The sequence below is a fragment of the Rutilus rutilus genome, assembly GCF_951802725.1.
Source record: "Rutilus rutilus genome assembly, chromosome: 4".
Classification (NCBI taxonomy): Eukaryota; Metazoa; Chordata; class Actinopteri; order Cypriniformes; family Leuciscidae; genus Rutilus; species Rutilus rutilus.
Window position 1 is genome coordinate 43,322,686 of NC_140212.1, and position 15,669 is coordinate 43,338,354.

A 15,669-nucleotide genomic window follows, 5' to 3' on the forward strand; every position below is an offset into this window, starting at 1 on the left:
GAGTAAATGAAGCTGAACGCACTACAGACCTGCACAGACACACAGGATGAGCCCTTCACTTCAATGCTGTATTTGGCTGGAAGTTTCTGCAGCTGCTTCTCCTGGTACAGTAACTTGTTGTCCTGATTGATATTAAAGTGGAGAGTGTCTCCTGCTGACCGTACCGTCACTGTACTGGAGCCGTCAGAGCTGAACACTTTGGTGGCGTACAAAGACAGAGCCTGAAGAGCCACCACTGTGTCCTGGGAAATAAATGTGTTCAGTAATGCCTCTTTTACTCATTCACACCAGCAATAATGAGTTTGATTGGAGAGGTTTGAGTAACCTTTGTGGAGGAGAATCCTCCATAAGCATTCTGCTGCTTCACAAGCCAGCTAACAATACTGTTAGCATAGCGCAGATCAGCTGTAGTGACTGAATCTGCAGTGAGAACAGCAAGCAGCACATATGAGCTGATCTCCACTGCCAGAGAATCAGAGTCATCAGCAGAGCCAGACTGAGACCAGTGGAGAGAAGAGCCTTAAGGACAAAAGACACACGCGTGACTCAAGGAGCATGATTAAAACAAAAAGGTAACACTTTAGAAAACTGTTCCATCATTAATGAATAACTTCACAGAAACAAATGAGTAACACACTATTAACATTCTATTTACTACTATTATTATATCTGTGGAATACTTGATTCTGATTGGTCAATAGCACCATCCAGTGGTGTGTTATTGCTCGATAACAACCGCTGAAAACACAGGCTCAACGGGCTTTCTTCATGGAAGTTTTGCTTTTTTGTGAGCTAATAAAATATTAAAACTCAGTCGAATCAATATTTAATTATGCCATCCAGTCTTGTGGACTCGCTCTCTCTTGTTTCATTCAAACGCAGATGCTGCCATTTTGCGACAGTGTTTTTGTACACTGTTGGATTATTAGACAACAAACAAGTACGATTTTATAACAGCTTGATCTTAAATCAATATCTCTTATCCCCATAATAATTTATGTGGTGGAATGCTATGTAATAAGTAGTATGACTGTATACCGTATCTCTTAATTGTCCGTCTAGTTTGAACTTGTCATGCTAGCAATAGCTTTCACCGCGGAACCTTTGCGTTTAAAGAGCTAGTTAAATATTTTGAATCAGATCAATATTTCGTGTCTAATTATTTACTTATGTGGCAAGAAGTCGTGTAATAAGTGGCATAATGCACATTCAGCCAGTTGTTATCTAACTGACCTTACAAATGGATGGGGATATTGCATTTTGCATCCACAGTAGAAGTGGCTATCAGAGTCGACATTACCAACACCTGCGCAGTCATTATGGAGCCATCCAGCACATGTGTTGCACTGAATCCATGCCACATTTTTTAAATTACCGTTTATCGTTCTGTTAAAATGTAACATACGTTGTAACATACTCACAAAATGTAACCCCCCACGTTGTAACATACACACAAAATGTATTTTTGTCGAAACACAACGACTTTATTCTCGAAATTTAATGAGTTTATTCTCAAGACTGCATTTCGAGTTTTTTTTCTCGAAATTTAACGAGTTTTTTCTCGAAACACAACGACTTTATTCTCGATATTTAATGAGTTTATTCTCAAGATTGTATTTCGACTTTTTTTCTCGAAATTTAACGAGTTTAATCTCGCATTATAATGACTTTAATCTCGAGATGGTTTTATTTATTTTTATTATTGCTTGGCCCTAATCCTCTTCCGTAAATTTCACTATGTTGGCCAGTTGGTAAAGTTGAATGTGTACTGTTGGCTATTCTGTAATTTAATCAATTTATAAATGTAATAAATATGACACTGTTTCTTTAATAAAATGTTTTATGGTATTGCATAGATTTTATTAATTACCTTTAGGACTGTGTCTCCGTGTTCCTCATCTGAACTAATCTGAAACATATTGAAATATTTTGCAAATACATTTAAAAAAAAAAAAAGTTAACTAAAACTGGTACTGTTCATAACGGTAATGTAATATGTTCGTGCTCTAACTTATGGTATGTTAATCATACATCTTTACTTAAAAAAAAAATTGCCTACCGTTATGACTGCATCACATGGTTCTTTATCAGGTGAAATATATATTTTTGCTAGATGTACTCTCAGAAACAAAAGAAACACAATTAATTATTTAGTCTACTCATTAGACATTTCCGTCATGTTCAATGTTCTTTGTGGTTTTCTCTTGAATGTGGTTCTGTGGTTTATTCTTGAATGAACTTGCATCAATCAAGTTCAGGCAACCATTTCATGTTTCCATTCTTATGATTTCTGTAACTTTCTGTAACTTCTGTAACTCTGTAACTGTAACAGCAGTGAACATCAATGAAGAGCAAACTTTGAAACAGCGAACTTCGAACAGCAAACCTTGAACTGCGAACTCTGAACACAATATTTATATTTGTAAGTGCAACCTGAAGACAGTCACATATTTTACATCACCAATCCCGTAGGGGTGAGTTGAATCAAAAAAATACATAGCCTTGTTTTTAGGCTTCAGAACCTGTGAAATACAGTTGTTAGTATATTGAATCCTAATATCACTTTAATCTTAAAGGTCCCATGACATGAAATTTTCACTTTCTGAGGTTTTTTAACATTAATATGAGTTCCCCTAGCCTGTATTTGGTCCCCAAGTTTCTAGAAATTTTAATCGGTGTAAATTTTGGGTTTGTAGCAGGAAGGGTTATGACCCCTCCTACTTGTTATGATTTGGCCAATGGCCTGGCATCCGGTGCGTATAAGAGCATGGGTTACCGGTTCCTTAGTGTGCGTCACTATCCGGGGCCGTGACGTTACCCAGGCGCCCTGCTGCGTTTTGTTGGAGTGCAGTGTCAGGTGTTGCTCGTAAAAAGATCGCTGAAGCTGCTTATTCACTGTCAGTGCTGTTTGCCAGTCTGTGTGCTTTCTGGAGAGTTTAGTATGGACATTTGAGACAGGTAAGGGAGGCCTTTGTATGCGACGGTGTTTTTTAAATGAAATTTTGCTTCGGCTGAGCGGGTAATCTGACTAATCTGTATGCTTAACGTAGTGTAAGATCTATCTGTGCTTTCTGCCAACGAGTTTGTCGGAGACTTCTGGCTCCATCTACCGCATAGTTCGGGGATAGTAATCCCGGGACAGCATGTTTTGTGAGTATACTGCTCGAGCGTGAAGTCAAGGGAGAGGGAATCGCGGTGTAACACCTTTTTTGTTTTGTTTTTAGGCACGCGATAAGGACCGTAGTGGCGTCCTGCATGAGAATTATCTGCCCGTTGCTTCATCATTAACTGCTGTTTGCTCTGCTCCTCATCGGCTGCTGTTCTGTTTTATCTGTTTTGTGTTTTGTTTTGTTTCGTCTCGAGGGAACCGACCCGAGTGTCTCGAGTGAACTGACTCGAGTGAACTGTCTCGAGTGATTTGTCTCGAGTGAATCGTCTCGAGTGAACTGTCTCGAGTGAACCGACTTGAGTGAACTGTCTCGAGTGAACCGTCTTGAGTGAACTGTCTCGAGTGAATCGTCTTGAATGAACTGTTTTCAGTAAATTCTGTTCTCAGTGATATGGTTGAGTTTCTCCTCGTTGTTTTTCCTGTTTATTTCTTTAATTGATTTATCTCTTTTTGAATTTGTATGTTTATTTTGGTTTGATTATTGTATTAGGGAATTATCATTTTGTTCTTTTTGCATATCACTGTTTGATGTCTTTTTCTTTTGTTTGTTGGCAGGGCCTGGGCACCCGGGGGCAGACGAGTGACCATTTAGGTGGTGACGTCCTCACTGTGTGTCGTGGTCTTCTCTGACATGAGTCGTTGAGTGTGTATTAGTGTGTGCACTGTGTATAGAGTAATTTTCATAAAGGTGATATCTCGAGACTGCCTCTGCGGGTAAGCCCAGGTTCCTCTGCTGCCAACGATAGAAGTAAACAACTGAGATGAGTGTGATTGCTGGTCAATGCCTCTTTTAACTATGAATGTTGCTTAAATAAAATACTTTTGTACGATTACTTATGTCTCTGACTCAACGGTGATTGGGACCTGTGTGTGCCTTAGCTTAGAGGTTATATTAAATTCTTGGGGTGAAATTCCCCAGGTGGCGTAGTCGGAAATTACAGCAATTTGAGTCAAACCACGCCCGCTCTGCTACATTATCTTTCTCTGCCTTTGAGAAAATGGAGGCTCAATCAGGCTGATCTTGAATCTCCTCCTTATGATGTCATAAGAAGAAATGTTACCTCCCCTTTCTCTGCTTTGCCCGCCCAGAGAATATTTCCCGACCATGAGCATATGAGCTAGGAAGTAGGAAAGCGCGTGCACGATTTTAGTTTGTCCACGAGAGATATGGCTTTTGAGCGAGCGAAGCTCAATAATTGGATGTACAAATGAACACCGAAGCCTTTTTTTAGTTCCTTCATCCAGAACCAGTGGATTAATTTCATTTTCTCTGGAAATGCGCCGACACAACTTCCCAAAGTTTTGCATGTCTGCGGCAAACATTTCACCGACGTCTGTTCCCTCAACTTGGGTCAATACAGAGCTGGGCTTGCTGAACGTCTGAAACTAAAGTCTGGATCAGTACCAACTCTATTTGGCTCAGCTACACACCTCGGACAAGCAAGTCAACTAATGATATATAAGTGTGTTGCTTTACTGTTTATGGTTACCTAGCTTGTTACACGTAGAATGTGGCTGTCACATTAGCTATGCAGTTACTTGCGCTAATGTAAAGGTAGACAGCATCAAGTATGTTTGTGAATACACACACTGTAACGCGAGTGTTGTACACTTCTTTGTTATTTGGATAACCGTTTTCCTGTTGGTTATAATATAATATATATTATGGTGCGCGCGATATCCGCATTTCAAGATCGCAGAGCTTGATGTAATTGTAATAAGATAAATTACAGACGTTACGGATCTCTGTACTAGAACATAGAGGCACAATAAACAGTTTCCCCCCCATGCTATCTGCAGCTTAAACAGCTAACACAGCAATTAAAACCGGTTTTAAAATTATCAGCATGTGAGAGAGAAGAAATAATTAGATTTTTTTTTTGTTAAAAAAAAACATACAAATTTTATTTATAGAGCTGTACACAATGCACAAATCTGTATAAATCTGTTTCAGATGTATACCACAATATATATATATATATATATATATATATATATATATATATATATATATATATATATATATATTACTTTTAATATATATGAAATATAAATTATGTAAACAAATAATGTAAAATCATTTTGTCGTTTCATATATCTAATTTTAAGTATTGTTATTCACTGAAGTACCGTATCCAGACATAATATTTTAAACTAACCATTCGGAAACGTCCTGCTGGTGCCGCTGAGTTGCAACTTCTTCATCCGTTGCTTCTCCATCTGGATCCGAATCTGGGTCGAACTGAAATGCTTGAACGACTGCGTGTCTTCGTGCCATACGCTGATTTCACGCAGCCGTTATTTTGAAATCGAAAGCGAGGCTCCGGTGGGAAGAAAACCGGAAGTGTCGCCTTTAATCATAGGAGAGTCGTGAATGCGATGGCGTATTGTTGTGTTTAATGATGTTGTGTCAATTCTAAAACTGTACGTACATTTCTTTCATACTTTAGACTATATACAGTGAAATTTATTTATAAATAAAATAATTTTTTTATATATAATTCAGAGAGTAAAAAACGAAGCAGGAATGAACTATATACATATCCTATATTAGAAATTATCTTCCAATAGTGTAAATCGCGGCAGCAGCTTCAGGTTGGTAGTCCAAGGCATTGTTGTTTATCTGTACTTCCGGGGTTCTTCCCACCGGAGCCTCACTTTCAAGTTCAAAATGGCGGCTGCGTGAAATCAGCGTATTGCAATATATCCAACGTAAACATGCATGGTAGCTTGCCGCAAGATGGTCAAGGCCACACCCACCCTCCACTTTGCGCTGCCTTTCTCCTCCTCATTAACATTTAAAGCTACAGACACCGAAACGGCCTGTCTGAAGGAAGCTCATTCTGGGACTGGCTTGTAGTGGCTATAATTCTGCACCAAGGCTGAATTTTTGGAAAAAGATTTCAGATACAGTACTAGGGACCACTAAGGCCTATATTAAAGCCTACAAAAAGTAGCATGTCATGGGACCTTTAAAGGGTTAGTTCACCCAAAAATGAAAATTCTGTCAGTAATTACTCACCCTCATGTTGTTCCAACCATGTAAGTCTTTCGTTCATCTTCGGAACACAAATTAAGATATTTTTGATGAAATCTGAGTGCTTTCTGACTCCTCCATAGGCTTTCAGAGGGACCCAAACTCGCCGGCCCAGAATAGTTATTAAAAACATCGTTAAAATAGTCCAAGTGACTACAGTGGCTCTACATTAAGTTTATCATGCGACAACAAAACTTTTTGTGTGGAAAAACAACAAAAATAACGACTTTATCCAACTATTAATGTTCTTCAATGTGGGCCTCTGACGAGAGTTCACGGGAGCGCCAGGACGCATGCGCGAGAACTGAGATTACGGCGTTCTTCTTCTACTACTTGTTACTGGCTGCTCACTCCTTGGGAGTATAGCCACACCCGAAAACCGCCATAGGCCAATCATGGCTTAGCAACCGTAACTAGGCGCGGGAGGTCTGGCAAGCTTTTGAGCGAGGGAAACATGCTGAAGCGTTGTGCGTATGGATTGTGCAAATCTGATACCCGGTATCCTAAAAGTTTGGACGGGGTGGTGGATTTTGTTCCCTTCCCGAAACCTAAAACCCAAGGGGAGAAATGCCGGGCGTCATCTTCATTTATATAGCGCTTTTAACAATGTAGATTGTTCCAAAGCAGCTTTACATGGATAATAGGAAATTAAAAGTAAAGTGTTTTGACTTTATAACAGCTCTAGAATAAAGTTATTGTCCAGCTCGTGGATCAAGCAGTGTGATTAAAGGCAAGACGGAGGCTCACTGACATAACTTAACGTTACTTAAAATTATATTTCAGCATTTTGTTAATCGACGGCCAAACTAGTACCCCAATCCGATCGCGACTCTCCCGGTGTTAGTTCTAGTAAAAGTAAACCAGGGGGCTTGCCGGAGATCTCCAAGGAAAAGGTTGGTATGCAAACTTAATCAGTTCATAAACAGTAGTCACTTATGTGACCCATGACGTGTGAGCGGTAGCCTGGCGCACTAAAAATATAAGCGGGAGAATGTTATCATTGTAAAGTGGTCAGGCTAATGTCTTCTGTTTATTCCACAATACTTATGGATAAGCTGTTTGATTTATAAATATTAGAATATTTTCAAATTTCACCCACCATGCTGTGCATGCACATAGCTGTTCCTCAATTTGTGTGTTTCCCATTTGAATGGTCAGCGTATGAGGCGCTGCTGCTTGTGCTGGGACCTAACGTTATAGGCTTTAGCTTCAATTTTGATGAAATTATTCTCTAATCGTTTGCATATTATGTCGTGGATATATCCCTCGAATGCATACTGCAGTCCCTTTTGTCTTGCTCTCTCAGATTTTCACCTGTTCGCCAAAAATTACTAATTATCTCCTTGGGAATGTCTGAAACCGGTGCATACATACTGTAATAGACGTGCCAGGCGCCAAAGCTTGACAGGCGTAGCAACAGTAACTAAGGAGGGCGGGGCTTAGCGAAGGGTCAATTGGCCCATAAGAAACATAAAAAAAAAACAAGCAGGTGATTGGGTAGATGTGAATTGGTTATCCAATCAGCTGCTGCTGGTCAAATCATGTCAATCATTTTCATTTACTTCACTGCTATTGCTGGACGACATAGTGGCAGAATAGCTGAAAGAAAGCATGAAAGTGGAGCACAAAAACGTAAATTACTAAAGTTAAGAGAACAACGGGACCAAGATATATTGAAAAAAAATCCTAAATTCACACAAAGAGCAGCCTAGGGGCCCCTGACAACCTTAATCCGCCCCTGTGGACGCCAATAACATAACGATGTCCAGCAATTGATTTAAATTGTAGCTTACATGGGGTTTAATTTGTCGTTTAATGAGATGTAGCCTAATACATGTTGTCAGTGCCAATACATAGATCCGCCTTTATAATAAATGTGTGTATGAATGGTACAGTGGTAGAGCTTTTTCCAGCCGTGTCAGAGGTTGAGAGTTCAAATCCGCCCTTTGTATGGATTTTTTTTTTTTCTCGTATAGTTTTTTTTCTCTCATCAAAACGATTATGTTCATCAGTGGTTGTATATCAAGCAGGGACACGCAAACGTTTGAATTATTTAGTTTTTTCAACAGAACGAATAGAGAGTATCCACCGCAACGCAACGGATTGAAGAGCGCGTCGAGTGAAGACAATGCAGTGTGTGCGCGAGCCACGAGTAAACACTGTATCTGCGCCACTGATCGCAGCGGCAACGAGCACTTTGATCACTTGATAAAAAAAAACACATTTCAGCGCTAGTATCTTATTTAAAAAACGAACGAAATGAATGCTCTGCCAGTTAACTGGAGATGTTTTATTTAGAGAATTTGTAGAATTGGTACATTCAGGGGGAGGGGGAGATGGGGAGCTTTACAGGGGGTATGACTTATCTAAATGAGATGTAAATGAGCCCTATTGTCATTCCCAGAAGGGCGAGAACTTGCCAATCTTTAGAAGCAGATTTCTACCATTTCAGTTTTTTTTTGAGTGCCTACCTTCAAATGGCCACAACTTCTCCAAATATTATCAGATTTACATGTGTTACACATCGTTGGAAAGCTTGAATACTACACTTCCAGAATATGTGAATAACTCAAAATGCCCCAGAACCGACTTGTGTCCCTACTTTCCGTGACTGGTCACATAACTTCCGAATGACCCAAACCTAACAAAATATATAGTCTTGTTAAAAAGGTAATATTAAAAACACAACACAGTCGGGTGTTTTTGACTAACAAACCCTACCTTTTGTTTGTATAGTTCTTCTCTGAGTCTGTCCTCTGTAACCATAATTTCAGAAATTTCAGATACAGACTTGAAACATGAATCTTTTCACATAAATGTTAATGTAATCACAATTAGCAAGTGGAGTATCACAATAGTCATACCTGATAAATGGAAAACACCCTTTTTGTGTAAATCCATGATCACCACAGGGGGATGATCACCACAAGTAATGCAGGAATACTTGTACTCATGATCAGTAAGGGCCTCAAAGTGCAAGGATGCATGAAGCACTGTGTCTGCTGGTGGAAACTTCAGACCTGTCATATCTTGCAAAAACTCGACTGCTCTGCTCACAGCAGTATGGGCCTGAGAAAAAATATATTAAAAAAATATATGTACAAACTTGGAGACATTGAAAGGTGCTGTACTTACTGAACATTCATACATTGAAGGTTACCTGTAGAAGGTTTCTTAAGGTAAGGCATAAGTGTATGTCAAGGATGATGTGGTCATTAAAGTTGTGGAGTTGGTCTGTCCACTCTTGGTAGCGATAAAACATTCCGAAATATATTATATGTGGCCCTGCCACGCATAATTTACAAATCGTGTAGTTTCACATTGTCAACACAAGGTGACAGCACTAGATTTTAAACCAGGTAAACACGCCAAAAGCTGAACGAAACAGCTCTACTCGTTTGAACCGCACAGCAGGGAACATTTATATCCGCCGTAAAGACAGCGCAAGCTCTGGACAAATGTGTTTACTTGCTGACCGGTCTCAGTCGCGCGACCACTAAACACTGAAGTGATATCCAGTGAGAAATTTCAAGTTCGACGCAGAGGTCTCTGATAACAACCACATAAGTCTTGGTAATTCAAACTAGATTAAAAACAGTTACAACAGCGCTGACTTAATCAACAACACTGACAACATTGAGCCATAACGATCCAGTTAGAATACTTTTCATCCCACAATTCACCAGCATTTACCATGGATTTACTATGTTAACACTAACTGCACTGAAAAAAGGTTTTCAAGCAGTACAAGCCGATTTCAAAAGGGAACATACGCTTAAAGAAAACCCATGTCTTATTTTGATTTTACAATGGTAACGTTAATTAACGTGAATGTTTAAGCATTGACCGGAGCGTTATCTCAAGTCAGCCATAAGAATAACGTTAAAACCGTTAACCTGATATAATAATAATTCATTACATTTATATAGCGCTTTTTCTGAGACCTCAAAGCGCTTTACATAGAAGGGGGGAATCTCCTCAACCACCACCAATGTGCAGCATCCACTTGGATGATGCGACGGCAGCCATATTGCGCCAGAACGCCCACCACACACCAGCTTACTGGTGGAGAGGAGACAGAGTGATGAAGACAATCAGTATATGGGGATGATTAGGAGGCCATGATGGACAGAGGCCAAGGGGCAAATTTGGCCAGGATGCCGGGGTTACACCCCTACTGTTGAGATGATAATTTAATCTATAGCACTTTCTACTTTTGACTATTGCCAAGACGTTCTGTCTGGGCCTCTCTCTCATTCCCTTCTCTCCCTTATGCAGGATATTGGAGTTCTCAGGTGGAAACATCTCATCGGCCTCAACCTTATCATAGCTGCTGTTGTGGTGGGAGAAACCCTCTAGAAGTGCAGGTATTTTTATTTTTGCTTATTTGGTGGGGGTGAGGGTTTTTGGTTAACAGACGGATGTTAACAAGAAGTGACGTCACCCAACATCACTTTTAACAAACCTTCACAGACTCACAGTAAATGCATGGATCGACTTAACCGGTTTCATTTTATATTTTTTACCATCTTGATGCAGGATACTGACATTGCTGTAAAGAGGGAGATTGCACTAAAAAGTCTTATTTTCTACATGGGAGAAGCAGTGGAGAGATTTCCTGGTAAGGCACAATTAATTTAGCGATGTGAAAATTCTAGCTAAGGCTGTCAACTTCAAAATTAGCCATCAGACTATGTTCAGATATATGTCTGAAAACAGTCTGTAAGCAAATTTCAAATAGAGATACAATACCTTTCCACTAAAATCAGAGTCCCATGCGCTGGTAAGTTTATACGACTGTTATATTTATATTTCAGAAACGAATTGGAGTAAAAACATAATTTTATAATTAGTTAGAAGTAGATGCTAATTATACAATTTTGTGCATTTTGTGTTTGCATTCAATTTGTTTTGAGTTATTTGTTATCTAAATAAAAACATAGCATCTAAATGTAGTCTAATAGTTTGGGCTCTGTTAACCTTTAATCTGGGGGGAAACCCAACCTGTATGATTCATTATTCTTTCTCTTTTTTTCCTTTTCTTCCTAAATTCTTTTCCAGGTGTCAGAAACGGAAGAGGCTGAACAAATTCTTCAGCAAGAAACCATGGCCATCTTGGATATCATTTGTAGCAGAGATAGTGAAATACTTGAAAAGGCTGTTGTTTTCTAAGGTCAATGTTTGCCAGCCCTTGAAGTTAAAATACGACACTTGAGCACTGAAATTGTGGATGTGTGGAAATAAGTTAATAAATCTTTATGCAATGTAAATTATTTGTCTTTTTTTTTTATTTAGTAGATTTTGGATCAGATCAAATATTAATTATTAAATTAATAATTTCTATTAACTTTTATTTTTAAAAATGATACATAATTGTTTAATTAAATCTATATTTGTTTTGATTAAATCTATATATTTTTGTTTAGATCAAAAATAGAATTTAAATTAATTGACTTTCTTCAAATTTACTTTGTACCAAGTTTTATAAAATAGTTTTCATAGACAGAAAATATTGGTTAGGGTAAGTTATTTATTTTTCATTGGTTCAAGTTATAAAATATAGATGTGAACCATTACCCTACATTTTTTTAAATTGGATGAATAGAGGGTGCCATAATAACTGGAAGAAACGACGGGAGTTTTTACAGCAGGGATGTTTTGAACATCGACCTCAACTAGGATCTGATTGCACATGTGGAGCCCCGTACAACCTGCATCCACCTCCGAAGGAGGACGAAGCACTGCCACTCTGGTTGAAGCCTTTGAAGCTGAAAAACCTGATCTGACCGGATCATAGACTCTGCTTAGGACCGAAGCTCTCTCTTTGCTCCATACTGGCTTGTCACTTGCTGCCTTTTATTATCTCCACAAACCAAACATCTACATGGCGATCTGAGAGGACCGTGTTGTCATGTTCCTCTGTGTTTGGAGGACATACTAGCCTTTCTCATTATTTTTCCATTGCTTTTAATGTTCCTTGATGATTATTTTTGTATTTGACTTTTGTTAGTATTTTGATTTTCTTTTGCTATTTAGTTTGAAAATTGTCTCTGATTTTATTTGTGAAATTAAGTTTTCTACTACTTTTGCTTTTATATGTTTTATCCGATGTTTTAAAGCACATTGATCAGCTGCTGCTGTTTTAATGGTGCTATATAAATAAACCAAACTTGAAAGGTAACTTTCAGCTCGACCCAACAGAGCAGCTTCTGTTGACTTTGATGAAGCTGAAGCTTAATCTGCTCCAGGACGACTTGGCTGAAAGCTGCGTTTACACTGGCACAAAAATCCGATCTTTTACTCACATCTGACACAGATCGGAATTTGTTGCACACGTGTAAACACAAAAATGCGCACGAGATCCAATTTTTTCGCATCCGATATGAGCCACTTCCAAATGTGGTTTTAAATCAGGTACATATCCGATATCTGGACATCAGACCTACGTCTAAACACGCATATACGATTCCCCTTTGAATTCCAAGCCACTACAAGGCACACAGAAAGCTTTTAAATGTTGTATTATGAGGCAGACGTGCCTGTGTGCGCTCACTCAAAGCTCACTGTGTTATAAACTCACAGGGTTTATAAAAGTTTAAGCTTTTAAACTTTATAAATAAAACAGCTTCACTACTGAAAGCTACATTATATTTCTCAGCAATGAGATGATAACATTGCTGTAATTAAACCAACAAGCTTCACTATTAGGTTACTCACTTGCCTTTGTTCTCTGGTTAATTCATTCGAGTTCATTACAATAAATATTACAGGACTACTTTATTTCACTTCAGAATTCTATTTCTAAAATTATTTACGGACTATAAACTGTATATCAGATTTTGCGCTGCAAAACATTCACGGGTCTTGACAGCTGTAATCTTGTCCATGCTGGCAAATAATCATGACCACCCGACATGAATTATTATATAAATATGTTTAATAGCACGGCCATTCAAAACTAGGGTCTACCATGTGCATAGTAAAAGGATCACCAAAAATGGGCGGGAATTAATGTAAACACAGATATCGGATACCAGTCCTGTCTAAAGTTAATCTAAACATGCGGGCCAAAAAGTCAGACATGGTCAAAAGATCGGATCTGTGCGTTAAGACCTTAAAACCCTTTCACACTGGACGCAAGGCGCGAATTGTTGTATTTTTTTATCAGCTGTTTGTGTAATGAATGCTTTCACACTGAACGCGAATGTGCTGCGGCGGAAAAACTACGTTTATTTTTTTCCGCCTTCTATGACGATTTTTTTTCTTTACTTTAGCAGCAACAGAGAAGGCTTCAACCAAGGTGACGTCACAGCAAAGATTATGGATCTTCTGATTGACGTCGACGCATCGCGTTTTGTTTGACAAAACTAACAAAAACTACATGGACAATGATTTGAAATACAATGTGTGGCGTAGCATTGCCAACCAGCTCTGCTATCACGACTGTGAGTATGTTGTGTGATAGTTATTTGTCGTTGTATTGTCCTGTGCTGTAGTAGGCCAGCAGGCTAGACTACATTTGGGATAGAAAGCTAACACTATTATCGTCAAAGATAAGAGACAGAGACCGTGTTTACTTTGAAAATGTAACAAAATGTAGTGAGACTATTTAGGGCTGCTTTTAGGATACTATACATTATTTGTGTGATATCTACAGTTTCTAGTTGAATTATTTTGACTTGTTCACCCAAATCCTTCTTTTCGGTCTTTTAAAGATAATGAAAAGCTTGTCTTCACTGGAAGATGAAGTGTCCATGCTGTCGCCGAACGTTTCTCTGAAACGTCACAGACGTTTTTCGCTTTGCTTTTTCGCAATGCGTCTGGTGCTAAAGGGCCTTTAGTGTGTCCCAGAGCGCCGTTAGCTGAGTGTTGAGCTACTGGATTGACCTTATGGAAGACAATATGAGGGAATACATTTCTTGGCTTCCAAAGTAAACTATCTTTGGTACAATGCCCCAGTGGTTTGAAGAATACTACCCAGGCACAACATGCATCCTAGACTGCTCTGAGACCCCCCTCCAAAGGGCCAGGAATCTTGATTCCTGTGCAGTCTTTTAGCCATCACTATGCCCTGAACACTATCAAGTACCTAGAAGCAAATGCACCCTGTGGCCTAATAATGTTTGCCTCCCCAGTTTATGGAGGTAGATGTAGTGACAAATTCATTACATGGTTCCTGGAGTACCTGAGTCCAAGAGATAAGGTCATGGCTGACCGAGGCTTCGTCATCTGTGATCTGCTGTCTGTAAGGAAGGTGAAGCTCATGATACACAGCTTTCTGAAGAAAACACCAGCAGCACAAAGAGGATTGCTAATGTCAGAGTCCAACTGGAGCGGATTATATGCAGACTAAAGCACTTCAAAATTATTTCACAAGTTACAAAAATAGATACAATTCTGAGAATTTGTGGAGCCCTGTGTAACCTGTGAAGATACATTATCCATGAAGATGCTGAGTGGGATAGATTGGTGTTGTCAACAAAGCAGTCAGTTTTTCTAAGAATACTCAATTAGTTAATGACATTGGAAGTGTTAATTTGTGTTTTGTAGGCCTAACAAGAAACATTCAATGAAATGTGCAATTGTAACTAGGGCTGTGTTGAAAAAATCGATTCACCGATTCTGAATCGATTTTCATATTAATTTCTAAAGATCGATCCGTAACTCAGAGGATCGATTTAATAATAGGCCTACATTTTCCCCGTGAACTTTAACTTGCCGCATCATTGAATTCACGCATGCGCGCGAAGTGGAAGGACATTAAAACAACGAACATGGCGGCCAGTAACGTTAAGCAAGCGGTTGCTTTGAAAACTCCAGAAACGCTCAAAGCTGCGATATGGCACCATTTCGGGTTCAGAAGCAATGCAGAGAACAAGCTTGACAAAAGCAAAGCAATTTGCAAAGCCTGTCATTTTTAATAATACATCAGGTTCGCGTCTAAATAATCGGTCTACTGCTGCTGATATACCTCTGCGTCCTCTGTCGTCTACTACACCAGTGCAAGTTTGTGAAAGCAGTTGTATCAACACTCTGGAAGGGGGATTGTTCTTTACAACCATCAATACTCCATTAATTTGCAGTTGAATGTCTATAATAATAGTATCAATATGTTGCATAACTACAGTACTGTAATCCAGGTAACAGCTGGAAAAAAATGCTTTTTTCAAAAACACTTATCTAAATGTCGAAGATCGGATCGAATCGAATCGAATAATGATAATCGATTCAAGATCTTGAGAATCGGAATCGAATCGATTCTTGAAATTTGAATCGAAACCCAGCCCTAATTGTAACAAAGTTTATGAAAGATACTAATTTAAACAACATTACACAATGAAATGGCTTTTTTTTTTATCTTAGAAAATATGACTCAGACAGATTTAAAAATACTTTCATTTCTTAGACCTGTTAATTCAAACTCTTCAGAGGTTCAGAAGACCTAGAGCCTTGTATTGCAACC